Source organism: Cydia splendana, chromosome Z, assembly GCF_910591565.1.
Source record: "Cydia splendana chromosome Z, ilCydSple1.2, whole genome shotgun sequence".
NCBI lineage: Eukaryota > Metazoa > Arthropoda > Insecta > Lepidoptera > Tortricidae > Cydia > Cydia splendana.
The window spans coordinates 7,230,818-7,258,702 of record NC_085987.1 but is presented as its reverse complement, the minus strand read 5'-3'; the positions used below and the strand labels follow the sequence as shown (position 1 = coordinate 7,258,702).

Below are 27,885 nucleotides of genomic sequence, written 5' to 3'. Positions count from 1 at the left end.
TAACAACGATGAATACCAAAGTGGGTACAATTTTGGATTCAACCCACCTCGCTTCACTTGGTTTGATTCCCATTTTAGCAATTAAGGCGTGCTTTTCCCGTACGAGCTAAACGAACCAGTTTTTTGAATCCATCGGAAATATAAGAAACAATGTTTTAAAATTGTGAAAAAAATATATCTTATACTTAAGGATCTGGCAGATATGTTTTGGATCTCAAAAACATGATTAGATAAACTTTGCTCGATAGAAAAAAATTCCAAAGTTACGCCTTTTTTTAACAATAAATCAATCTCAGAGCTACAATACAAACTTTTTTGACTTGTTTTTTACATAAATGTATAGGTAATAAGATAATCTAGATGATTTGGATCACTTTGTCTCGGTAACATCATTAAAATAATTTCTGTTTCAATACCTACTAAATCCGCAACCGCCATCACTCGCGAACGCACTTACGCCCTCTTCAGTCGCGCGGCAGCGCTTGTAGAGGACGGACCTGCGTCAGTATGTTCCGCGCGGTCACGTGATTTTACCATTTACAAACAATGGGAAACAAAGCATATGAAACGTAAGAAAAAGTCACTAAGTGCTATAAAAACACTTTCTGATAACAGAAGCATCTAATACTTTACGAGGTGCTTGAAAGCGCCTAGCTTTCCTACATCAACAGTTAAAATACTTCAGTATTTTCACTAGGTCAGCAACCAATTTTAATGTAGGTAAATAATATTATATTCCTAGATAATATAATTGTGAGTATGTAAGTATGATATATTTACAGTATTTCACCTTTACTGATATACCTACGTCCGATCTGCAAAATGATTATATTCCTTCGTGCTCTTTGAGTCCTTTGAAATTCAGAAATTATTTATTTGGATTGATACAGTATGGGGATGTTACAATATATGTATAGTGTTACGCTTTTAGTATGAGGGTGCCGAAGGCGCCCGGCTTTGGATCGCATGCAACGCGCCACGCCCGTCAAGCGTGCAAATTCATCATCATAATCATAAATTTAAATAAATATAAAATGTCAAACTGAAATAATTGAAAAAATTACCCTAATAGGCATATCGCAATACAATTATTTAAGAACTAAATACATATCACTAATTTTAATATTTGACCACGGTCGACATGAATTAAATATAATTGAGAGTTCAAGGTGCCTACAGGCAGTTCATCTTGCGCTTGGTTGTATTAGTCTTGTTCGAGAAACTGAATACGGTGAAAAATAGAGATAATACTCCTAAAAATACGTGTGATACCTCATTAGATTCGTCATAATGCCTAGAAAAATGCATTCGAAGCGTGTAGTAGCACACACAAAATATCAAAAGTTATAAGCAAAAAAAGGGGGAAAAAGTAGAGATCTTTAATTTCCCCAATATCTCAAAAAGTATTCATATTACGGTGCGAGATGGGTGGGAGGTGCTCGACCAAATGTCATAGAGGGCCCCAAGACAAAACAAACTGCATTTAAAAATTTTCAAAATGGCCGACTTAATTTTTTATTTTTTTCAAGTTGGTCCGAGCGCGCTAAGATTTGGCATGGCGAAAGATAGAAGCCTCTAGATTCCTATGAAAAAAAATTTTTTGGAAAATATCTAAGATGGCGGAAATAATGGTCATTTTAATTTTGTATGGCAACTTTTAAACGGTGCGAGATGGGTGGGGGGTGCTCGACCAAATGTCATAGAGGGCCCCAAGACAAAACAAACTGCATTTAAAAATTTTCAAACAGGCCGACTTTATTTTTTATTTTTTTCAAGTTGGTCCGAGCGCGCTGAGATTTGACATGCGGTGAGCTTGGGGGCCCAAAATTACCATGTGAAAAATTTTTTTGGAAAAATCCAAAATGGCGGCGGACACGGGCCAAATTCAAATTTCCAAGTAGGTTAGGCGAGCCCGAAGGGCGAGCTTCAGGCTGGGAGGCCGAAGGTCGACCCCGCGGAGGGCCGTCAGGCCCGGAGCTTTATCTCGAATGTCCAAGCATCCTCCCCCCCCCAGTAATTTTGGGCGAGGCCGAAGGCCGAGCTGCGGGAATGACGAACAAAGCAAAATCCTATACAAAAAGTGTGTTAAGCGAGCCCGAAGGGCGAGCTTCAGGCAGGGAGGCCAAAGGCCGACCCCAGTGGATGGCCGAAGGCCCGGAGCCACCACCCCGACTCCCAAAACGCGAGGCCGAAGGCCGAGCTGCGTGAATGCAGTTCCTCCAAACGTCCTACAAAGTCAACTTTCTTGATAAGCGGAGCCGGCGGGCCGAAAGCCCGACGGCGAAGCGTCAAGGCTCGCGAAGACCGAAGGCCGAGCTCCGCGTTGGGCCGAAGGCCCGAAGCGTCACACGTGGGGAGGAAGTTGGAGCTGAAACACGACCCAATAGGAAAAGTTACGATTTCCCAAGCACGCGAGGCCGAAGGCCGAGCTGCGGGAATGAAGTTCTCGCATGCGGATCTTTTCTTTCTATCAAAAGTACAACTTTATTTATTTCTCCCTTTGGAAAACAAACTACTACACAACAATAACAACAGCAGGAATGGACTGCTACCAACAATGTGGGTTAGGTTAGGTTAGAACTGCGACCCTCACAGGAACAGACTGCTACCAGAAAAGTGGGTTAAGTTAGGTTAGAAATGCGACCCTCACAGAAACGGACTGCTACCAGAAAAGTGGGTTAGGTTAGGTTAGAACTGCGACCCTCACAGGAACGGACTGCTACCAGAAAAGTGGATTAGGTTAGGTTAGAACTGAGAACCCTACAGAAACGGACTGCAACCAGAAAAATGGGTTAGGTTAATAGCTACAACAGCACAAACAACAGCAACAACAACACGTCAACAACAGCACCAACAGCAAACAACACGCGTACCGCGGGGCCCTCGGGCCCCGCGCACAGGACAAAATCTAGTTAATATTATTAAAGAGGAGGATATTTCCATTACAACATTATATACTTGCAGGACTGTATCTCCATTATTTATACTTTTTATTCAACGCTGAACACAGTCCTCCACGCCTCATTTTCGGCGTGAAAAAGCGATTACGTAACATTCAATATAATTTTAAAGGTATTAAATATTCATTGAAAATTAAAAAAAAAATATGGTGTATTTAAAACATGTCAACAAATGTACTACTTGTAGAAATTTATCTTAAAGTTATTTAGGCAATTGTTAATTAACAAAATTTTCTCAAACTTCCTTCTTTATTGAAAACGAAAAAAAAATTATAAATAACTATCGTAAAATTTTGTCGCTCTTCTTATATAAATGCTTAATAAGATCACATTATAAAAAATTTAATACGTTTTAAGACGCTATTTTGGGTTTAACACATTATTACGCGATCAAGATCATAAAAAAAAACATTTAGTAAACTTTACTAAATCAGATTATTTGTGAAGGGTGCGGAATACAGGGTGTGATTACAGGGAGTTCAAAATAAGGCGGGTATAAGACAATTTTTTTAAATATTTTGTGTTATTCAGTCAGTTACGTGGTCTTTCACTATCGGCCTCATCTGAGAATTCAAAGTCGCTCAACGAGCTATGGAGAGGGCTATGCTCGGAGTTTCTCTGCGTGATCAAATCAGAAATAAGGAGATCCGTAGACGAACTAAAGTCACCGACATATACTGTGTGCATATTTATTTGCGTTATTTGACATCTGTCACTCACAACAGCAATACAACGTAAAATGTCTCGCACATCGAAATCACAAAGGAAAACAACTGCACTACGAACGTTTACGTTCTACGTCTTTTTTTTAATTTTAGGGCTAGCCGGACACCACCTTTATGAATCGGTAGTTGTCTAAGTAAATCGATATGAATTTTTCATTTTTCTTTTAATAAAAATAAGGAAAAGGTGGATAATCAACTGTAAATATGGATATATTTATCGTCACCTAACAGACAACAAATTTGACACAGAAATAAGATAAATAAACTTTAAAATAGATCCCCAGTTAGTTTAGATTTTGACGATGGGTGCGACCTACTCGGTCGGTGTATTAAATGCCTTGCGCGAAAACCATATAATTCTAGCTTTATTTAAATCGCAAATAAAAATTCATTATACGTCACAATTCGATACCTCAGTCTACGTGCCATCCAATCGTAATCGCTTGCTGTGAATATCGATTTGGGTTAGTTACATCTCTATACAGAATGTCCAGTAATTAATGGACAACCTTCTAACCATCGACAGGGCAGCTTAGGCTGGTCCAGAAAATGCACTTATAGGTCTAGTAAAAGTTTCGTGGTTTTCGAGATAATCGCACTTTTGTCTTTTTTACTAGTTAGCAGTTAGCACCATACTTCACTTTAAACACCATCTAGGCCATATCTTTATTTGTAGAAATGTAAATAGCATGTGTGATACCATTTTAGAATCAGTATTAGATAAACTATTTTTAAGAAAGTTGGCCACTCTGTTCTCCATACATTTTTTTTTCACCACAAGCGACCAGACTTCTTGAAAATGTTATATATATATATATATATATATGGGCAGGCCACATTGCGCGCAGAGAAGATGGCCGATGGTGTCGAAAAGTGCTCGAGTGGAGACCACGGACTAGCAAGCGCAGCGTAGGACGTCCACCCACAAGATGGACAGACGACCTTGTTAAGGCCGTCGGAAGACGCTGGATGCGGGTCGCTTCCGACCGGAATGGAGGTCCAAGGGGAAGGCCTATGTTCAGCAGTGGACGTCTTATGGCTGAGATGATGATGATGAGTCAGTTACAACTTAATTAAAAAAATATATATATAATGTACTTAATAAAATGTAGGTACCATCGGTGCGCGAGTTTGACTCGCACTTAATTGAATTATTTTCTTGAAAACATTGTTTCGTTAAAATTGTGTGATCATTAAAATAGGTATAAAGTCGATAGGTATTGTAAACAATAATTTATTAAGTTAGGCAACAAAAGTATTGGAAATTGTGATAATGAGACCCACCAAAAACATTTTCATGTAAAATGTTGCCATGAAGAAACCATAAGGCTTGCACTGACAAAAAGTTATCAGAAATTTACTTTGAAACTGTTTTTTTTTTGTTTTTAGAGCTTATAAATAAGTACTACTGATCAGTAACAACGTTTTAATTTCACGGCAGCGTTATTGAGTTAAAGGAATCTGTAAAGTAAAATTATTGATTAAGGTTAATAACCTTTATAAATAGAACCCTTAATTGACCGTCTCCTTTAAAATTGTTACTTTCCTTTAGGTACTTTAACTCGAACACGCTGCCATGAAATTAAAACGTTCTTTACTGATCAATAATAAGTAAACATGTCTATATAAAAATAATAATTCTACATGAAATGATCAGAAATACGTAATGCAAAAAATACATAGGTACATATACAATAAAAACTCTAAAACGTGACCATTTCCCGGTCTAGTTAAAATACTGCCATCATAAGATCATTATACTGTGACCCGTCTGCTATGTTTACCGTGCGCGACGCGCGCTCACGATCTCGGCGAGCGGGTCGCGGGACGCGCGGGCGGGGCTTCACGGTTTGCCGCGCACCTCACCCCCTCAGATTCGTTGATGAGTCGAATCATATCGCCTTAGTTTTTGTGAATACCTACTAGAACAATCAATCTTGCTGTACTGCGGAGGTCAATTTTATGTTTTGTGACGCTGACGATGTGATGATCAGTCATGTTGTGTTAGCAAACTTAAATCGGGTATTTTCAGTTCGAGATACAGTTTTGGCGCCATTAATTTATTACGTAAGTTCTTAAGTAAGATGCGATATTTTTTTTAATTTCTATGAAATTATGTCGTTTAAAATAATACTTCCACACTATGCTATCAAACACGGTGCAGAGTTAGCTTAAACGAGCTCAAGTACCTTTGTACAGGTACAAATAAACATTTATAAAAATATTTTTTTGAAAATAAATTATATTGGTGGGAGGGGGACGGGGTCAGCCTATTCTTATTATTTCTTACATAGGGGAGGGAGGGGGTCAAAAGCTGGCAAAAATTGTCTTACGTAATTAATGAATGGCGCCTTTAGTGTTACTATTGCTTGGAACTGCTAAAATTATTAGGGCGAGCGAAGCGAGCCCTATCACTAATCGACGAACTATGCATTCTTGTGGTACACTTTACGGAAAAACTACTGCACTGTTAGGTTTGAAATTTAACATAGTAATTTAAATTCATGTCTAGATGTGTTATCGAACATAAAAATATCATTTTATAAACCTAAAAAAATTAAATAAAGTAATAACACTTTGTATTACTACTAGCGCCATCTGTTGGCATATGATGAATTAACATTCGTGCTAATGTTAATTATTTCTTTCTCTAACAGATGGCGTTAGTAATAAATAAATAAATAAATATTGGACATTCTTATACAAATTGACTACTTAAGAAGGCTTGTGTTGTGGGTATTCAGACAATACGATACCTATGTGGTGTTTTCAAGTTCAATAATGTCGATGGCGCTTACGCCATTAACAACGATGAATACCAATGTGGGTACAATTTTGGATTCAACCCACCTCGCTTCACTTGGTTTGATTCCCATTTTAGCAATTAAGTTTTTGTGAATACCTACTAGAACAATCAATCTTGCTGTACTGCGGAGGTCAATTTTATGTTTTGTGACACTGACGATGTGATGATCAGTCATGTTGTGTTAGCAAACTTAAATCGGGTATTTTCAGTTCGAGATACAGTTTTGGCGCCATTAATTTATTACGTAAGTTCTTAAGTAAGATCACAAAGATGCGATATTTTTTTTAATTTCTATGAAATTATGACGTTTAAAATAATACTTCCACACTATGCTATCAAACACGGTGCAGAGTTAGCTTAAACGAGCTCAAGTACCTTTGTACAGGTACAAATAAACATTCATAAAAATATTTTTTTGAAAATAAATTATATTGGTGGGAGGGGGACGGGGTCAGCCTATTCTTATTATTTCTTACATAGGGGAGGGAGGGGGTCAAAAGCTGGCAAAAATTGTCTTACGTAATTAATGAATGGCGCCTTTAGTGTTACTATTGCTTGGAACTGCTAAAATTATAAATCAAGATAAGCATAATTAATACAAACTTCAGTGACTTAAGGCCGATACAGACGGACTACAACCCGACTGCAACTTGTATGGGAACTGCACGCCAATCGAAACGTCGGCGTGCAGTTCAGCAAAATGACCCAGTGGCAGTACCTAGTGGAACTCAGGTTTGGTGTAACAAAGGCACATTATGGTTTGTTCATCCGACTCATCTTGATGAGCACTTAGGAGAGTAGTACCCAAGATAGATTCGATGCCGAACCCTGGCAGTACCTAGTGGAGCTCGGGTTTGATGCAACATACATAGACACACGCTGTTTTGGATATCCGACTCGTCATGATGATCACTGGGTAGATCAGTACTTTCAGTACCCAAGATAGCTGATGCTGAACCCTGACAGTGCCTAATGGAGCTCGGGTTTTATACAACATAGGCACACGCTGTTTTGGTCATGCAACTCGTCTTGATGAAAACTTAGGAAAGTAGTACCCAAGATAGAGCTGATGCTGAACCCTGGCTGTACCTAGTGGAACTCGATCAGGTTTGATGCAACATAGACACACGCTATTTTGGACATCCGACTCGTCATGATGAGCACTTGGGAGAACAGTACCCAAGATAGAACTCATGCTGAACCCTGGCAGTACCTAGTGGAACTCAGGTTTGTTGCAACATAGGCACACGCTGTTTTGGCCATCCGACTCGTCTTGATGAGCACTTAAGAGATTAGTACCCAAGATAGAGCTGATTCTAAACCCTGCCTGTACCTAGTGGAACTCAGGTTTGGTGCAACATAGGCCCACGCTGTTTTGGTCATCTGACACGTCTTAATGAGAACTTGGAAGAGCAGTACCCAAGATAGAGCTGATGCTGGACCCTGGCTGTACCTAGTGGAACTGTGTGTGTTAGTTTATGTGCGGAGCAGCGTGATTACCGCCAGTAGGTGTCCAGACGGGATAGTTTTTCGATCAATTGTGTGGAGTGGACGCAAAAATAAATTCAAGAACATTGGCTCGCTGACCCAACATTATATAGGAAAGCCAGTTGGGTTCCTTACAAAAAGTACTGAGCGGCCGTGTAGGATGTAATAAGCACTTATGAAATTGTATAATTATTACGTGTGGATGATATTGGCAATTTGATTTTGTCGTCTGGACACGTTTTTAAAGGACAAAGTAAAAGCTGTAACAGACAGGCGTACCGGACAGCAACCGGTTCGGTACGTTAAGGTAGAAAACCTCCGCGAGCCCTTACAAAGCTCTGCTTTTTGCTAGTTTATATACTGTATAATTACTATATTGTTTACAAAATGCCATTAAACACATATTTATGTAACTAACATTCCATTGCGTCGCGCAGTCGGTTATAGTGATCTCATTCATAGGTCGGGTAACAGGAATAGGTTGGAGATAAAGTCGACGTCAAAGATATGTTTTACATTTTTCGCCTCATTACAAATGAGTAAGGTACAGTCGAGTTCTCAAACATCTTTACAAGCCAACACTCCAAAAATATATTTGACGTTGACTGTACAACGATATAGTTGTAATTTATACAGGAAAGTACATATTCTCAAGCTGCAAAGTTTAGACGATGATATCACGACCTAAGTGGACACGAAATGGCATACAAATATTTATTTTCCGTAGTGTTTTTAATGTTTTTATTAGTGTCCGACCGAAGGTTCGGTTTCGGTTTCGGCCAGTTTCGGCCAAAAAATTTGTTTCGGTTGTAGTTTCGGTTTCGGCCAAAAAACGGCCGAACCTTTCGGCCTGGCCGAGACTTACGAAATGGTACTTCATACTATGAAACTAAACTATGTGACAAAGACCAAAAGTTGGGGAATAAGTAGGACAAAATATTAATACCTACATATACTGATCCATGTACTTATAGGTACAGAAATTAATTGGTTTATTATAAAAGACAATTCCACTAATGAGGGCGCCACTGGACGGTCGACGCAGTCTTAAGATGCTGTCAATACCTATAACGCGCACACTGTCTAATTGTATCGGAGTGGATGGCCTGCGGTCTCGCTTTTTAATACAATGGACATTGGTGATATGTATATACGTAATGAGTTATGGACCTACCGCCAGTCTCATAATAAATCGCCTACTAAACGGACGTGTGACTTTCCTTTATGCACCCTGCACATATATTACATTGGCGATCGACGATTAAGAGCGCTCTTACAAGAAAAGTCGAAATAACGCAAAATTGATGATACTAGTCGACGAAATTCAGGACTTTGTGCTCATTATTAGAAACAATGAGTACTTGTTCCAGTAAAAGCGTCTTCTTATCTTTTTAAATATCGTTGTAAATATTAGAAAAAGGACTTATTAAATTAGTAATGATTTTTTTTCTGATGGTCGTTTCCGAAAAACCCCGTGAAGCACTGAATGGCAAGCTCTTATTTGGAAATGTTGAGAAGTTTACTCTGCTAAACCTGGCTATTTTGTATTACTAATACCCTGTACTTTAGGCATATCAAACGATATTTTTCCTACACACCTTTGAGAAAGAGAAAATCAAAGTAAAACGAACTCAATTTTCTCTCCGAAACAAGTGTCAATTCCTACGAAAATCTACTTAATATCGAAGTCATTTTCATACTCAAGCAATCTGCAACGTTTGCTTATACTGTTGGTATACATTAGTGTTTATGAAATTCTACTATAATTTTTTGGCAATTTTTTGAAAACTACTCTATATTACCGATGACGTGCGCTGCGCCAGCTCAGTGCCGCGGCAGAGCTTGTAGAGGCAGGACGTGTGTCGGTCGGCTCCGCACATTTTCAACGGCGACAACGAGATTTTTTATCATTGTGTGCGGCGGGCGCCGTGTAAAACGCTATACTGTGTGCGTGTAAACCGCAACGAGAGACTTTGATCCTAGCACTGTTTTTATAGTATTATAATTTATAATGGTACAGTTTAATAAACTACCGGACAGGATTAAAAATATTTGAAACGACCTGACATTCTATATGTATTAATTTTGACTCAAGATAGCACTCAGGGTCTGATGATGGAGCCGGAAGGTGGTCACCGGTACCAATCAACCATGCAACTAAACCACTTCGTGTTTAGGCTCGTTTTATTCATCTCAACAAGATCTTTGACACAAGATAGTACTCATGGTCTGATGATGGAGCCGGAAGGTGGTCACCGGTACCAATCAACCATGCAACTAAACCACTTCGTGTTTGGGCTCGTTTGATTCGTCTCAATAAGATCTTTGACACAAGATAGTACTCAGGGTCTGATGATGGAGCCGGAAGGTGGTCACCGGTACCAATCAACCATGCAACTAAACTACTTCGTGTTTAGGCTCGTTTTATTCATCTCAACAAGATCTTTGACACAAGATAGTACTCAGGGTCTGATGATGGAGCCGGAAGGTGGTCACCGGTACCAATCAACCATGCAACTAAACCACTTCGTGTTTGGGCTCGTTTGATTCGTCTCAACAAGATCTTTGACACAAGATAGTACTCAAGGTCTAATGATGGAGCCGGAATGTGGTCACCGGTACCAATCAACCATGCAACTAAACCACTTCGTGTTTGGGCTCGTTTGATTCGTCTCAACAAGATCTTTGACACAAGATAGTACTCAGGGTCTGATGATGGAGCCGGAAAGTGGTCACCGGTACCAATCAACCATGCAACTAAACCACTTCGTGCTTGGGCTCGTTCGATTCGTCGCAACAAGATCTTTGACAAAAGTTAGTACTCAGAGTCTGATGATGCAGCTGGACTGTGGCCACGGGTACCAGTCTACCATGTAACTGAACCACTTCGTGTTTGGGCTCGTTTGATTCGTCGCAACAAGATCTTTGACACAAGATACTACTCAGGGTCTGATGATGGAGCTCGAAGGTGGCGACGGGTACCAGTCTATCACGTAACTGAACCACTTCGTGTTTGGGCTACGTGTTTGGGCTTCGTGTTTGGGCATCGTGTTTGGGCTTCGTGTTTGGTGTATCACCTAGTGTCAAAGATCTTGTTGAGACGAATCAAACGAGCCTAAACACGATGTGGTTTAGTTGCATGGTTGATTGGTAATGGTGACCACCTTCCAGCTCCATCATCAGACCCTGAGTACTGTCTTGTGTCAAAGATCTTGTTGAGACGAATCAAACGAGCCCAAACACGAAGTTGTTTAGTTACACGATAGACTGGTACCCGTGGCCACCTTCCAGCTCCATCATCAGACCCTGTGTATCTTCAGTGTCAAAGATCTTGTTGAGACGAATCAAACGAGCCCAAACACGAAGTGGTTTATTTACATGATAGACTGGTACCCGTGGCCACCTTCCAGCTCCATCATCAGACCCTGTGTATCTTCAGTGTCAAAGATCTTGTTGAGACGAATCAAACGAGCCTAATCATGTTACTACATGGTTGATTGGTATCCGTGGCCACCTTAATCATCATCATTATCATCAGATCCTCAATACTAGTTCGTTTTTAAACCCTCGTTGATACAAACTTTACAACCTATAGGTACCAAATGCTATGACGAAACATGTAAATAAGCGAGTACCTATAATTTATTTCGAGTAATACTTATACCTTCATAAGTACGAGTATGGGGCTATTCATAAATTACGTCGTTTCAAATGGAGGGAGGGGGGGGGGGGGTCTGGACATCGGATGATGGTAGTATGACGTAGGAGGAAACAGAGTCATCCGAAGCATGATTTTTGGATGATTTGAGGGGTGGGGGGGTCAAAAATCGTCAAAAATAGATGAAAGATTAATTTATGAACACTGCACACACTTACATTTGCACTGCATTTAGTATTTTCGTACTTACCAAATAACAGTTTTAGGACTTTAAAAGTTAAGCACAGTTAGTGTTGTTATGGTTGATTTCAATATGCTTCGCGAAGGATCAAGAATGTTTAATCCATCATTGTAGTGCGAGTGTGGTAGAAGGGATCGGCATACTGAGCTCGCACGGCCTGCCGCAGCGCGTAAAATACCTAAACTCGCTCAACGCCGAAATGTAATAGCGCTCTTAAGGTGTAGAGTAAAGCAAGTGTCCTTGGATGTCTGTATCGATTGGTTTTGATTTGCGCGCCATCTCTGTATTTATTCAAGAGTTAAGATCCATAGCGCTATTGCGACTATTGTTGAACAGTCGCGCGGCTCAATGAACAGATGGCGCTTATACAGGTAAGATAATATAAATAAATGTGAAATAAAATAAAATGTTTCTGTTCCACATCGACTGCTGATCTAACAACTAGAGTCAGACCAAGATAAGTCTGCATCGATTGTTATAGCATACGCAGTGCAAGTGTTATTTTAAATGTCAAACTTTTATGAAATAAATTATGACGTATAAAATAACACTTGCTCTGCATGCTATCGAAATCGTTGCAGACTTCCCTAGGTCAACTCTATACATGGTATAAAAAATCTATGGGCCCTGGAAGTACCTTTTAAATCTTTATAATATAACTTATTTTACGTAAAGGAAACATTCTTTTATTTAATTTTGCTGTCGGTATTAGTAAAACTGTATTCAGTTTTTTTTTTATGTTAAAAAGGTACTAATTGTACCTAAATTGAGCTATCTCAACATTTCAAGGTAGATTCCCTTCGGAGCCCATATTTTTTTCGGCTCTGTATGTATAAGCGACCGATGAGAATAATACTATTCCCATTTGTCCCCTATATCAGGCATGGTCAGTGGCGGATTTGCCCTAAAGCCCGGGCCTAGGGTGGCCAGATATTAGAGACGGCAGTTTATAATAATATGATAGGTGCTGAGAAAGGGGCGGCTAGTATAGTCACGCTCCGTGATTGTTGATCCATTTAGGGATCTAGCTAAATTGGACATGTACGTATTGAATAAGCAATTTAGTTATAGTAGGAGATCCCACATATGGTCGACCTTCACCAATCTGTCTGACGGATGAAACTATGAAAATATGAAAGAAAATCTGTTCCAGAACATAAATAAATAGGGTTGCCTAAAGAAATATGGTCAAGGCAATTTTTAATAAATTTTTGAAAAAAAAATTTTTTCGGCAAATTTCACCGATTTGTCTGACGAACGAAATAAGTTTCAATGGAAAGTATACAACTTGTACAACATAAATCATCTAGGTTGCCTATCTTTTTCCGGTCACTATTATGTGGTTGCCGTGTTTAAGGAGGTGATTTTATATCGATAATTGCACTCATCTGTCTGATGCTTGAATTATACATCAAAATGATGGTAATTTTATTGCAAATACAATGGTATAGTAACAGCACCAGTCATGGGACATTTAAGAGGAAATTTGGAGTATTTATGATATTTCCCTTGTACATGTAAATGGTCTTCCGCTTAGCGTGTTAAAAGATGAAAGTCCTATCCGCCTTTCATGTTTTAGGCGTGTTGTATCAAAGATACTGCAATGAGTTTCCACATAATTAACAAATTAAAACTATGCTTTTTTTCTCAAGTCATGGACACCAAAGCTCCAGTAATGGGCCCCCGGTAATGGACGTGGATCCAGTAATGGGCCCCCTATAATGGACATTGCTCTATCAGTATACAATTTTGAAATGGGGAATAAGTTATGGCAAAAAAATAAATTTTTGGTATAAGCTTTTATCGCTGAATGTATTTTTCTTTCCACAGCCAATTATTATTGTATTAGATTCATCGAGACAATTGTAATATACCCAAACACAATTAGTTAGGGTTTATTGCGATAAAGTTCCCATGGCCACCTCTTGTCTCCATCATCAGATCAAGTCCATGTTATCATAATATTGCATTATCATCCGATTTGCATACTAATTACGTACTTACACAAAATTTCAACTGAATCGGAAATCGATAAGTAGCTCAATTCAGCTACCAAGATTTGACCCACACTAACTAACAAGGCAAGTTAAATAAAAGTTTGGAAAAACGATATTAATTTATCCTAAGTCCGAGAATACCCCCTGGTTGACATATTTCGTAACTACATTTTACTTCTGTATTGTTTAAAACATGAAATTATGGCATGGCAAGCATCATTATGTCAATTGTCCCATCATAGGAGGTATGCAGTTTTACAGCTCCTATAATGGGATTGGGCCAAATACCACTATTTTTTTTACATCTGTGGAGTCACAACATAGTGTGTTGTATACCTTATCTCATGGTAAATGCAATTAACAAAACACATTCTAGTTTTCATCAAGTATTCATTAATTAAAATTTAATAAATTAACTCACCTCTCTTAGCGAAGTTGTTAAGAATTTTTAGTGATATTTTTTTTCAGTGGCACGACAACTTTTGGGTTGACGCACATTTCTTAAAAAATAACCGAATTTAATAAAAATTCAAATATAATCAGCTCTAGGACTCTTATTTATGATAAAAATATATCCAGTGTTTATAAACTACTTTTATATACTTATTTTAGAGGAATTGTGTTTTTTTGTCCCATTACTGGTTCCGTGTCCATTATAGGGTATACTACTATATAGGGTTGCTTGCGAAAATCCGGTCACAAATAAACAAGGGTTGCCAGGCTTTTAATTAAAATAAGAAGGGAAGACTTTTAGCGATAACTCATAAACGGCTTAGCTGACCAAGTTTGTTTTAATTTTATTTGATTGAGTTTTAAGCACTATTTTCATGATTTTTTCCATATTTTTTGGACAGATGGTTCAAAAGTTAGAAGGAAAAACCTTTTTTTTTCTTTCTAAACGATTATTTTCGAAATGATTCACTTTATCAAGAAACGTTGTTTAAAGACCCCTATTTATTTTGAAAGGCCTATCCAACGACACCCCACACTATGAGGTTGAAACGGTAAAAAATTTGTCACACACATTTTGTTTCTTTCAAAGCGATTATTTCCGAAAATATTCACTTTATCAAAAAATGTTCTACTAAAACCCGTATTCATTTTGAAAGACCTTTCTAAGAATATCCCACACTATAGGGTTACCACGAAAAAAAAATCCTCACGTACATTTTATTTCTTTCGAGGCGATTATTTCCTAAAATATTCACTTTATCAAAAAATGTTCTTAAAAAACCGTATTTATTTCAAAAGAACTATCCAACGACATGTCACATTACAGGGTTGAAGCGAAAAAAATGGTCACATACATTTTTTTCTTTTTTTTCGATTGATACCTACGTTGTAAGATGTCATTTGATATGAATTTTAAAATAAATAGACATTTTTTGATAAAGTGAATATTTTAGGAAATAATCGCCTCGAAAGAAACAAAATAATGTAAGAATTTATTTTTTCGTATCAACCCTATGGTGTGGGATGTTGTTGGAAAGGTATTTCAAAATTAATAGGGGTCTCAAAAGATCATTTTTTGATAAAGTGAATATTTTCGGATATAATCGCTTTGAAAGAAACAAAATGTGTGTGACAATTTTTTTATTGATTCAACCTCACAGTGTGGGATGTCGTTGGATAGGCCTTTCAAAATAAATAGGGGTCTTTAAACAACATTTCTTGATAAAGTGAATCATTTCGGAAATAATAGTTTAGAAAGAAAAAAAAAGGTTTTTCCTTCTAGCTTTTGAACCACCTGTCCAAAAAATATGAAAAAAATCTTGAAAATAGTGCTTAAAAAACTCAATCAAATAAAATTAAAACAAACTTGATCAGTTAAGCCGTTTATGAGTTATCGCTAAAAGTCTTCCCTTCTTATTTTAATTAAAAGCCTGGCAACCCTATACCATTGTATTTGCAATAAAATTACCATCATTTTGATGTATAATTCAAGCGTCAGACAGATGAGTGCAATTATAGATATAAAATCACCTCTTTAAACACGGCAACCACATAATAGTGACCGGAAAAAGATAGGCAACGTAGATGATTTATGTTGTACAAGTTGTATACTTTCCATTGAAACTTATTTCGTTCGTCAGACAAATCGCTGAAATTTGCCTAAAAAATTTTTTTTCAAAAATTTATTAAAAATTGCCTTGACCATATTTCTTTAGGCAACCCTATTTATTTATGTTCTGGAACATATTTTCTTTCATATTTTCATAGTTTCATCCGCCAGACAGATTAGTGAAGGTCGACCATATATGTGGGATCTTAGACCATTAGGAGCCTAAATGGCTCAACAATCACAAAGCGTGACTGTACTTACTTCAGGGCCTGGGGCCTAGGGCGATCAAGACTGCAAATTCGCCACTGGGCATGGAAAGGCAATTAATAAAATAAAAAACCGGGCAAGTGCGAGTCGGACTCGCGCACGAAGGGTTCCGTACCATAATGCAAAAAAAAAACGAAAAAAAAAGCAAAAAAAAACGGTCACCCATCCAAGTACTGACCACTCCCGACGTTGCTTAACTTTGGTCAAAAATCACGTTTGTTGTATGGAAGCCCCATTTAAATCTTTATTTTATTCTGTTTTTAGTATTTGTTGTTATAGCGGCAACAGAAATACATCATCTGTGAAAATTTCAACTGTCTAGCTATCACGGTTCGTGAGATACAGCCTGGTGACAGACAGACGGACGGACAGACGGACGGACGGACGGACGGAAGGACGGACGGACGGACGGACAGCGAAGTCTTAGTAATAGATAGGGTCCCGTTTTACCCTTTGGGTACGGAACCCTAAAAAGTTCCTAGTGTTCAGAATTACACATAATAAAAGCAGTTTGAAAAAATATTTAATAATGTCATTTTTGCATTACCTAGCAGAACCATTAAAATAAAAACCAACATCTCGGTTTTCTTTGTGTAATTTTGAATTTTGAACACTATTATGTTATATTTGGAATAATACAAATAAACCAGTTTTCATCGTTTATTTATTTCGACGACGACGGCGGGGGGGCGTATGTTTTCACTGTTTTCAGCGGCTAGTTTTCTTTTTCTTGGTGGCGCAGATGTTTTCTTCCTCTCTTTCTCATGAATGGCTTCTTTTATGTAGGCTGGGTCTCTAATATGATATGATCTGAACTTGATTTTAATCCGCAATTGAGAGGGCCATGAGATGATATTTCTTGCAACTTGTCAAAGAACTGGTCCACATTTGCAATCCTCCTGCCATATTTTGGTTCATGGCCACTGAAATTATAGAAAATTATTAATAAAAAAGCAACACATTAATTAAACCTACCTTTTAGAAATAAACTTATAGAAATATTTCATACAAATACAGTTTCACATGTATATCGCTTCACTGGGAGAAGGGAGTCAAGGCACATCTTAAGCCCCGTCTCCATATCGTGATATGGAGAGGAGGCTTTAGAGATCACAAAAACTTAAAGGTTCTCACCGGCCATATTCTATACAGAGTGAGGAAGAAAAATGTACTAAGTAGTTTGTAAGTAATAGGTTCCCTTTTTTCAGAGAAGGTTACAAAATCAAAGCCAAGTCAAATCCTTTATAATTTCAGGATTTTCTACACAGCACAGAACTTGGCACCCATATAGATCTCAATTATTTTGTCGGCGAGTTAAAAACGACAGTCATATTTTTAATATTGGACTTGGCTCTCATTTCACACTTATGTTATTGTTGGGATACAATTATTCACTTATTTTGAACCATTTAAATATATCTAAAGACCCATACGGGCATTACACTAAGAATGGTGCTGTTCAGCGGTGTCACTCACAAATTATCGCCCGTGTAAGGCCAGTCTTTAGATATATGTCAATGTTTTGAACCCATGTAATAAATATAAAATAAAATCTTTACTTACTGTTCAGGGCCAGTAGGTATATTTTCATGTGTTATATTAAAATCATTTCCTTCAGTGTCTTCACTCAAATAGTCTACATAAGCAGAAAAAGATCTGTAACAATGAAAAATATAAACAAGCCGTAATCAAACAAGTAACCATCATGCTCCATTATGTGTCCGACTCCATGTATGACAAACCAAAACATGTTTGTAATTTGACTTATTTACAATTTCCTGCTTAAAACAAGTCAACTCAATTAAATTACAGATAGATATTGGGACTGAAGGTATTTACATAGCCACCAGACACGGACCTATTTCACAAAATCATTTACTTGTATTACTTAAAACAAACTGCTTAGGGCCGGTACAGACTGACTGCAACACAACTGCAACTTGTATGGAAACTGCATGCTGACATTGCATTTGGCGTGCAGTTCATACACAAATTGCAGTTAGGTTGCAGTCCATCTGTATCTGCCTTACAGAAATTTTTAACTGCTGACCGACTTATTGACTACAGACACTATGGTACCTAATGCAATTTATTATCATTTGTAAGTAACAACAGAAGAAACGCACTGAAAACTTCAAATATGAACATATTACGGTTCATGACATACTGCTTTCATTCACATGGACAGATGGACAGACAAAATAGACAGCGGAGGCTTACTAGTATGGTTCCAATTGTATCCATGCTGTAAGGAATTTGTTAAATATTGACATGTGGGTAAGGTATGATGATCTGCGGGTACCACCAGTTTGGTTCTAGCTAGCAAGCCAGCATAAAAGCAGGCTAAGCTGGCTGTGAGGTAAAATTAAACATAAGTACCTACTTAATATTATTACTCATCCAAATAAAACTTACGGTTCAGGTTGATTTGTGGTTTCTTTAGCAGATTGACACACTTCACTGTCAATTTGGTCATGTGGATCAGGTGGCCTGGAAGAAGAATAAAGTGTAGTTGAGCTATACTATAAAGATTCCATGCAATTAACGAGATCATTAGATTCTTATTTCGTTAGGCAAGACATAAGGATGACAAGGAAATTCTTCTTTTGTACCTTGTTATTGATCAGTAAACGTCAAACTTCTATGAAAATATGACGTAATTATAAATAGCACTTGCACTAGTTGCACTGCGTTGGCTATGAAAATCGCTGCAGACTTTTTTTGGTCTAATTCTATGAAACGTGGCCTGCTAGACTAAACCCCTAGTATGCGGCCTGTTAAAACTGATCATTGAAAGTAACCTTGATAATCAAAACAATACTCTCACGCACGGATCCATGTCACGAGAGGTAAAAGTATGTTATTGTAGGTAGGTACTTACTGTGCAGCAGCTTTGTAACGACATTCCGGAGCATGTTTGCTTTCGTTTTCGCTTCAATCTCACTGATGCACTAGATTTTCGTCCCTTCTTGTTCCCCATTCTAAGGGATTTTCAAACATAAAGTACGTACGCACACGTGCGTTAGTACGAAACGACTTGCATCACACAAAACACTAAGTTCAATAACAAATAACAACAAGTAACAGGAATAAAACAATAAGGAATACACGCTAACTCATACGGAATCGTGGAACGATAGACAACACAATGTCAAGCAAGATTGACAAGTTTTTTTTTTTTTTTTTTTTTTTTTTTTAATATGGCGTTTATTACAGTAGCCAGTGTCATGTCGATATGTATATAAATCGAAAATTTAGAAATTATAATGAGATAATGAATAATAGTTGCTGATTTCAAAAATGGTATATATCAAAGTTTCAATTTATTAAGTTCACAGAAAGAAGCTAGAGCTAAAAATATAAATTTGTCTTTGGATTTAATCAATTGTATAATAGAAGTAGGTAAGGAAACTTTAAGGTGAAAAAGATCCGTATAAAGATAATCATGATTATATAAAGGGCATGCAAGAAAAATGTGATTTAAGTCACCTTCCTCCTGCCCACATTCGCACAGCGAGGAGTCTCGACTATGGATTTTTTTCAGATGGACAGGAGAACAGCAATGGCCCAGTCTCATTCGAATAATTATGGAACAGAACTGTTTTGGGATAAAAATCCTTGAGAACCAAGGTTTTCTTGGTACATCAGGTTGTACAAGGTAATAAGATTTGGTTCGGGATCGATTAGCGGCAGTCCACTTGGCCGACCAGGCTTGGAAAAGCCAACTAGAGGCCAGAGGGACTAAATCATAACAATAGTTCCTGAAAGGCGTTTTGTCACCGCAAACCACGGCTTCCTTAGCTACCCGATCAGCTCGTTCATTCCCTGAGACCCCTGAGTGGCCCGGAACCCAGATCAAGGCAACCTCAAACCCCCTTTTTTTACAAATTAGAAGATTCTCTTTAATTTGGAGGATAATTGGGTTGTGGAATTTGGACGAAAACGGGTTAGATAGTAGTGCTTGTAGACAACTACGGGAATCTGAAAAGATGATAGCTTTCTTAAGTTTGAAAAGAATAATAAACTTCACACTCTCCAAAATGCCAATACATTCTCCAGTATATACAGACGTTTCAGGAGGGCATTTAATTTTTTGTACTATGTTATATTGAGAGTGGAAAACTCCTACTCCCACACAGCCAGTTGGTGATAATTTAGACGCATCACAGAATATAGTGTTCCAGTCATGCCATTCGCGCGTAAGGATCTGGCGGAGGTACTCATCTGCATGAGGATCATTATGACAAATGTCGAAGTTTAGAATAACGCGGGGCTGGTAAATGATAATCGCGTAGTTAAATTCATACAAAGGTAGTCGGCGGGTATGGTAAACTGGATCTTTGAGAGTTTGAAACTTTCTTAGGCTATTCACAAGACAGGGTAGGTCAAGACGATTAAGGGCAGACACTGCTTTAAGGTCATATAAACGGTGAATGATAGGATGATACGAGAATTGTAGCGATCGGAAAAAATAACTATCCGCTAAGAATTGACGGCGCAAAGCGAGGGGAGGCTCAACACACTCTACCTGCATAGCCTTGATTGGGCTAGACCTCATTGCACCCAAAATAATTCTTAGGGCTTTCGATTGGATTAGATCAAGTTTTTTCAATCCAGCTTTATTCCCTGGTACCAAGAGATGGGAGCCATAATCTAATATGCTTCGAACAGTAGCATTATAAATTAGTTTCAGGGAAGTAGGATGGGAACCCCACCAAACTCCCGCTAGGCATCTGAGAGTGTTAAGTCCACGTTCACATTTTTTAACTAAATATTCAAAGTGTAGGTCCCCGGTTAGTTTAGAATCTAAATTAATTCCTAAAAATTTGTAGGAGGGACGGAAGGGAATATTAGAATCGTTGATCGAAACATTCAAATTAGGCAGGGCTCTTTTACGAGTATAAACGACTGCACAGCATTTAGAAGGAGACAGGGACAGACCATTATTAGAGAGCCAGTTATTTAAAGACTGAAGTGACATGTTGATAGACTCACTGGCAGAAACTAGGTTTTTATTTGAGGAGTAAATTAAAAGATCATCTGCATATTGGAGTACTTGGCAGTCAGAAATAGACCGCTCCAGGTCATGAGTGTAAAAATTGTACAGTAGGGGGCTCAGGACAGATCCCTGTGGTAATCCGCGCCAAACCAGTCTAGAAGGGTTGATGTGAGGGTCTTTGCCCCGGAATGTAACTTGCCTTTCGGAAAGTAGGTTACCCACAAGACAGGCCAATCTCGCAGGTATTCTCAAATTACGGAGTTTTTCTCGGAGAATGGAAAGTTGAACATTGTCGTAAGCAGCCTCGACGTCCAAGAATACTGCAAGAACCGAAGCTTGTTTTGAAAAAGCTAGTCTTATATCCGTTGTGAAAATAGCCAAGCTATCAATTGTACTTTTACCTTTTCTAAACCCATATTGAGATTTTCCTAACAATTCGTGGTTTTCAAGAAACCATTCCAATCTGTTCTTGATAAGATGCTCTAAAATCTTAGTTAGAACGGACGATAAGGCTATAGGTCGGTATGATTGTGGGTCATTTGGGTCCTTACCTGGTTTGAGAATGGGCATTATCAGTTGAGATTTCCAGGACCGAGGGGGCCGGCCCGAAAGCAAAATAGAGTTAATTAGGCCAAGGAAGTAATTAAGGAATCGGTCACCAGCTTTAGCAATAAACGAATAGGGAATACCATCATGTCCTGGGGCGGAGTCTTTTACCGCTCCCAACACATTCCTGAGCTCCACAAGTGAGAACAACTGATCTAGGGGGTCAGATGAATGGTTATTCAGCAAACCTATAGTGGAGTCAAGAACCCCAGGAACATATGGAGGAGCTATTTTGGTTAGAAAAGATTCAGCCCATTGTAAAGAATTTGGGTAAGGACATTTACAAGGGTTATATGATCTTCTAAATTTTCTGATATTGTTCCAAACAATTGTATCCGGAGTAGAGGGACTTAAAGAGGAACAGAATGATTTCCACCCTTCAGACTTCTTATTCTTAAGCAAGATTTTGGTATCCGTCATGGTTTTTTTCAGTGAATCAAAATTCTCATTTGACATATTTACAGCATACTCCCGCTCTGCTCTTTTTCTAGCCCTGATAGCCTTAGAGCAGTCACTGTCCCACCACGGGGGAGAAGCCAGTTTGCCAACAACTGTGTTTTTAAGGGGAAAGACCTTATCCGCAGACGTCTTAATGGCTGCAATTAAGGCGTCGGAACAAAGCTCTATAGAGTGTGGAGTGATGGGAGGAAGATGTAACGTCTCATACTCTAGACGTTTTTTGTAACTATCCCAGTCTGCGTTGTTGATATTATATATTAGAAGGGGATAGGTTATTGAAGGTCTTTTAGAGGAACCAAAAGGAAGACACAGTAAAATAGGGAAATGATCGCTTCCATAAGTGCTGTCCAGGACTTCCCAGGAAATTCGAGATGCAAGAGAAGGAGAGCAAAGGGATAAGTCAACTGCACTAGCTGATTGATTAGGGAGAGAGCGTCGGGTGGGCGAACCCGAGTTTAGTAGGCATAAGTTGCATTTGTCCAATATATCTAGTAGAAACTGTTCTCCTAGAGCGTCATCTTTTTTCTCACAACCCCATAAAGCATGGTGGATATTAAAATCCCCAAGAACAATAATAGGTTGGGGGAGGGGTTCTATTAACTTCCTAAGAGACTTTAGGATGTTAGAAGAAGGATCAGGAATATAAAGGGATAAAAATGTAATGCCTTCCACACGAGCACAAGCTGCGTGGAAATTAGGACTATTATTAGGCAGTGAAATAGGTAAGTAGGAAATATGGTCTCTAATGAAAAGGGCACTTCCAGCACAGCCATCAGCCCGGCAATCCATTAGAGAACAGTAACTGGGGATTTTGAAATTGGAGTTTTGCTTTAGCCATATTTCTGATATGGCCAAGATAGCTGGATTGTATTTATTGATAAGGTAAAGTATCTCTTGTTTTTTATTGTTGATACTGCGACTGTTCCACTGAAGTATTACTTGATCCATTATGATTTAACAGAGATGAAATAAAAGGCGCTACGTGGGAAATCAAAGAAGGGTTAGCCAAAGGGCTGGCGGGAGAAAAAATTTTTACGAAGGAAGAAATCAACTTTATAATTTCTGAAACTATGAATTGTTCCTTAGGGGGTGGTTGATTAGGGAAGACCGGTCTGGATTCGACAACCGGGGCCCTTGTCAAAGCATCATGAGCTCTTTTATCATACCCTTTTTCGAGGTGAGGAGGCGTGCGGGGTTGACGGAAAATAGTTTTTCTATAAGACTGCGGTTGGGGAGAAGAAGAGCAAGAGGCCGCAACATTGGCGTAAGATTTGTGAGAGACTTTAGCATGACGATTTGAGGCTTCAATGTAGGAGATATTCTCATCCCCCATAGTTTTTTTAATGTTTGATTGTCTAACAAATTCGGGGCAAGATTTGCTGTTGGCTGTGTGACCTGCCCCCAACCCCTGAGGGCAGATACAACAGAATGGTTGAGGTTCACCATCGCCGTTACAATTGTCCCCCTGATGAGCACCTCCGCAGCGGAAGCATCTAGGGAGAGACCTACATTTATCTTTCGAATGACCATACCGGCAGCATTTGTAACATTGGATAGTAGGGAGTTGATATTGTTCGACCACTAGAGAGTTCAGACATAAAAATACCCTCTTAGGGAGAGTTTGGCCGTCAAAAGTGACAATAACAGTTTCGGATGGAAGCCACGAGTAAGTGCCGTCTTGTTTGGTTTTTTTAAAATTGAGGCGTCTAATTTTAATGGGGACGGGGCCTCCCGAGTTTAAGGGGACCTTAAGATTTTCGAGCACCTCCTCAGGGGACCAGTCAGCAGGAATTCCTCGCACCAGTCCCAGTCTTGAGACATTAAAAGATGGCACAAAAGCCTTGTAGTGACTGTGTGTTAAAGTGGAAGATTCTAGGAAGTGGTTGGCATCTTCAGCGGAGTGGAAGCAGATTGATACCCGATTTCGCCCAATTCTTTTAACCGACCCCTCAACAATATTGGGAAATTCCCTTTTTCGCGTTTGCAGGAAACGCCCAAAGGTCACTGGGTGTAGAGTTGTTCCCGAATCTAAAGCCGCTTCTATTTTTTGAACGTATACCAAAAAAGGACCTTGATCATTGGTTGTGTATTTAGTGCGTCCAATTGGGGTAAGAGGGGAGGAAGGGGACTGAGAGGGAGTTTTATTTTCTTGCGAGTCTATTAAATGAGCCGGCGGAGTAAACACTGAAGACTGCGCCATCGATAGTTGTCCTGGCGGGATTTGACTCTCCTCTGAGCTGCAGTGGGGCTGATTAAAATCCATACTCGAAACATCCGACCATCTATCAGGGGGGCTGCCGGACCTGGAGCGGGCCCCCTTATCTTTATTTGACATTTTGTCGTTACGATCCTTTTCATGAAGCTCCTTACGCTTCTCCCTTTCGTGCCTATGAATTCGTTCCAAAACGGGAGTAGAAGACTCAGACAGATGTGAATTCTCGAAATTCTCATGATGAGCTAAGCTAAAAGATAAAGAACGATTGGGTTCTCCATCTCTCGGACGGTTTAAAGTAACGTCCTCGTTCATGAGGTGTTACTATGGTTGCCATGGGCAACCACCCTACAAGATAAAAAAGAAAATTATATCGCTTTTTATGCACTAACTAATACGTCTTACCACAAGAATTGGAATAGCAACATATAATTAGTTAAATTTAGCACTTATTTCACCAGCTGGGTATAAAGATAACGCCAGAGATTTAAAATATTTTAAAATTCAAATCAACCGCGATCGACACTCAACTGACAACCTTATAATTTCAGGATTTTCTACACAGCACAGAACTTGGCACCCATATAGATCTCAATTATTTTGTCGGCGAGTTAAAAACGACAGTCATATTTTTAATATTGGACTTGGCTCTCATTTCACACTTATGTTATTGTTGGGATACAATTATTCACTTATTTTGAACCATTTAAATATATCTAAAGACCCATACGGGCATTACACTAAGAATGGTGCTGTTCAGCGGTGTCACTCACAAATTATCGCCCGTGTAAGGCCAGTCTTTAGATATATGTCAATGTTTTGAACCCATGTAATAAATATAAAATAAAATCTTTACTTACTGTTCAGGGCCAGTAGGTATATTTTCATGTGTTATATTAAAATCATTTCCTTCAGTGTCTTCACTCAAATAGTCTACATAAGCAGAAAAAGATCTGTAACAATGAAAAATATAAACAAGCCGTAATCAAACAAGTAACCATCATGCTCCATTATGTGTCCGACTCCATGTATGACAAACCAAAACATGTTTGTAATTTGACTTATTTACAATTTCCTGCTTAAAACAAGTCAACTCAATTAAATTACAGATAGATATTGGGACTGAAGGTATTTACATAGCCACCAGACACGGACCTATTTCACAAAATCATTTACTTGTATTACTTAAAACAAACTGCTTAGGGCCGGTACAGACTGACTGCAACACAACTGCAACTTGTATGGAAACTGCATGCTGACATTGCATTTGGCGTGCAGTTCATACACAAATTGCAGTTAGGTTGCAGTCCATCTGTATCTGCCTTACAGAAATTTTTAACTGCTGACCGACTTATTGACTACAGACACTATGGTACCTAATGCAATTTATTATCATTTGTAAGTAACAACAGAAGAAACGCACTGAAAACTTCAAATATGAACATATTACGGTTCATGACATACTGCTTTCATTCACATGGACAGATGGACAGACAAAATAGACAGCGGAGGCTTACTAGTATGGTTCCAATTGTATCCATGCTGTAAGGAATTTGTTAAATATTGACATGTGGGTAAGGTATGATGATCTGCGGGTACCACCAGTTTGGTTCTAGCTAGCAAGCCAGCATAAAAGCAGGCTAAGCTGGCTGTGAGGTAAAATTAAACATAAGTACCTACTTAATATTATTACTCATCCAAATAAAACTTACGGTTCAGGTTGATTTGTGGTTTCTTTAGCAGATTGACACACTTCACTGTCAATTTGGTCATGTGGATCAGGTGGCCTGGAAGAAGAATAAAGTGTAGTTGAGCTATACTATAAAGATTCCATGCAATTAACGAGATCATTAGATTCTTATTTCGTTAGGCAAGACATAAGGATGACAAGGAAATTCTTCTTTTGTACCTTGTTATTGATCAGTAAACGTCAAACTTCTATGAAAATATGACGTAATTATAAATAGCACTTGCACTAGTTGCACTGCGTTGGCTATGAAAATCGCTGCAGACTTTTTTTGGTCTAATTCTATGAAACGTGGCCTGCTAGACTAAACCCCTAGTATGCGGCCTGTTAAAACTGATCATTGAAAGTAACCTTGATAATCAAAACAATACTCTCACGCACGGATCCATGTCACGAGAGGTAAAAGTATGTTATTGTAGGTAGGTACTTACTGTGCAGCAGCTTTGTAACGACATTCCGGAGCATGTTTGCTTTCGTTTTCGCTTCAATCTCACTGATGCACTAGATTTTCGTCCCTTCTTGTTCCCCATTCTAAGGGATTTTCAAACATAAAGTACGTACGCACACGTGCGTTAGTACGAAACGACTTGCATCACACAAAACACTAAGTTCAATAACAAATAACAACAAGTAACAGGAATAAAACAATAAGGAATACACGCTAACTCATACGGAATCGTGGAACGATAGACAACACAATGTCAAGCAAGATTGACAAGTTTTCTCAATATCCAAACAACAAACAACGAACCAGTCTGGCAACAGTGCAAAGCGCTCGTGGCGATTTCGAACAATGCACGAACTTGCAACGTCGCTTTCTTTGCTACAAAATGCTTTATCTAGAATCTAAAACTTTTTAAAATCAAAGTATGTTCAAATCCAAGTAATTTACTAAATTAATTTAGATCATTTTTTATTTTATTTTTGAATAATTTAAGCATTATATTAGATTTTTCTTTAAAAGAGTACACTCTATTCTATGTCATGGTATAGATTCGTGTAATAATTTTATCCTTACGCTACAAAAGCGCCTGCGCAATATGACAGAGCAATCGTAGTCCGACGAATAATCGTAGGCACTAGGTGGTTTTGGGTCTACAACCCCTATTACAACTATTTGGAAGAAAACTGTTATACTAGAAAATAGACAAAGGTCTTACAAGTAAGTTAAAAAAAAATGCTGTCGTAAAATTCTGTCCGGATGGAATAAAATGCATATAAGTATTTATTAAAACTAGTTATGAAATGTACTTTCTAGACTTCATTATAACAGACAGACACATAACGATTACAATATCCAATACTTGAGTGTATTTTCGACAGGAATAATCACTTTCCAGGCCTCCATATGCCATAATATGACCAAACTATTTCGACAAAGACACCTCTTTTTTACGGTTTTGCCCACCCCTTCACCTATAGATGCGTGCAAATATAATATAAACATTTTTTTTTTGCTGTGATAGTGGTGTGTAAAAAATTGAATTGGCTTGAAAGCGGTTATTTTGTTGTGGTGCATTGGCGTGGTACAAAAATGTCGGTTGGGAAGATCAAGGCTTTCGAAGTAGCTTCTGGCAACTGGACTCAGTACATCGAGCGTTTGGAGATGTATTTTAAAGCAAACGATATTAAAGCTGAGGTGCAATTACCAACGTTAA

General features: G+C 38.5%; 1 protein-coding gene and 2 long non-coding RNA genes across 5 annotated transcripts in view; 1 reads left to right on the top strand and 2 right to left on the bottom strand.

The window, feature by feature from the left end:
* The window catches only part of LOC134804273 (PDZ domain-containing protein 8), a 96,184-nt gene that overhangs the window by 12,681 nt on the left and 55,618 nt on the right, over positions 1-27,885 (top strand). The window lies entirely within an intron of this gene.
* Positions 17,706-19,343, bottom strand: LOC134805362 (uncharacterized). The gene is made up of 3 exons (XR_010146270.1): positions 19,086-19,343; positions 18,620-18,694; positions 17,706-17,860 (listed from the first exon to the last, which is right to left on the bottom strand). It is a non-coding gene; the product is annotated as an uncharacterized LOC134805362 (long non-coding RNA).
* On the bottom strand, positions 25,345-27,535 carry LOC134805223 (uncharacterized). Its single transcript, XR_010146255.1, has 3 exons — positions 26,659-27,535; positions 26,193-26,267; positions 25,345-25,433 (listed from the first exon to the last, which is right to left on the bottom strand). It is a non-coding gene; the product is annotated as an uncharacterized LOC134805223 (long non-coding RNA).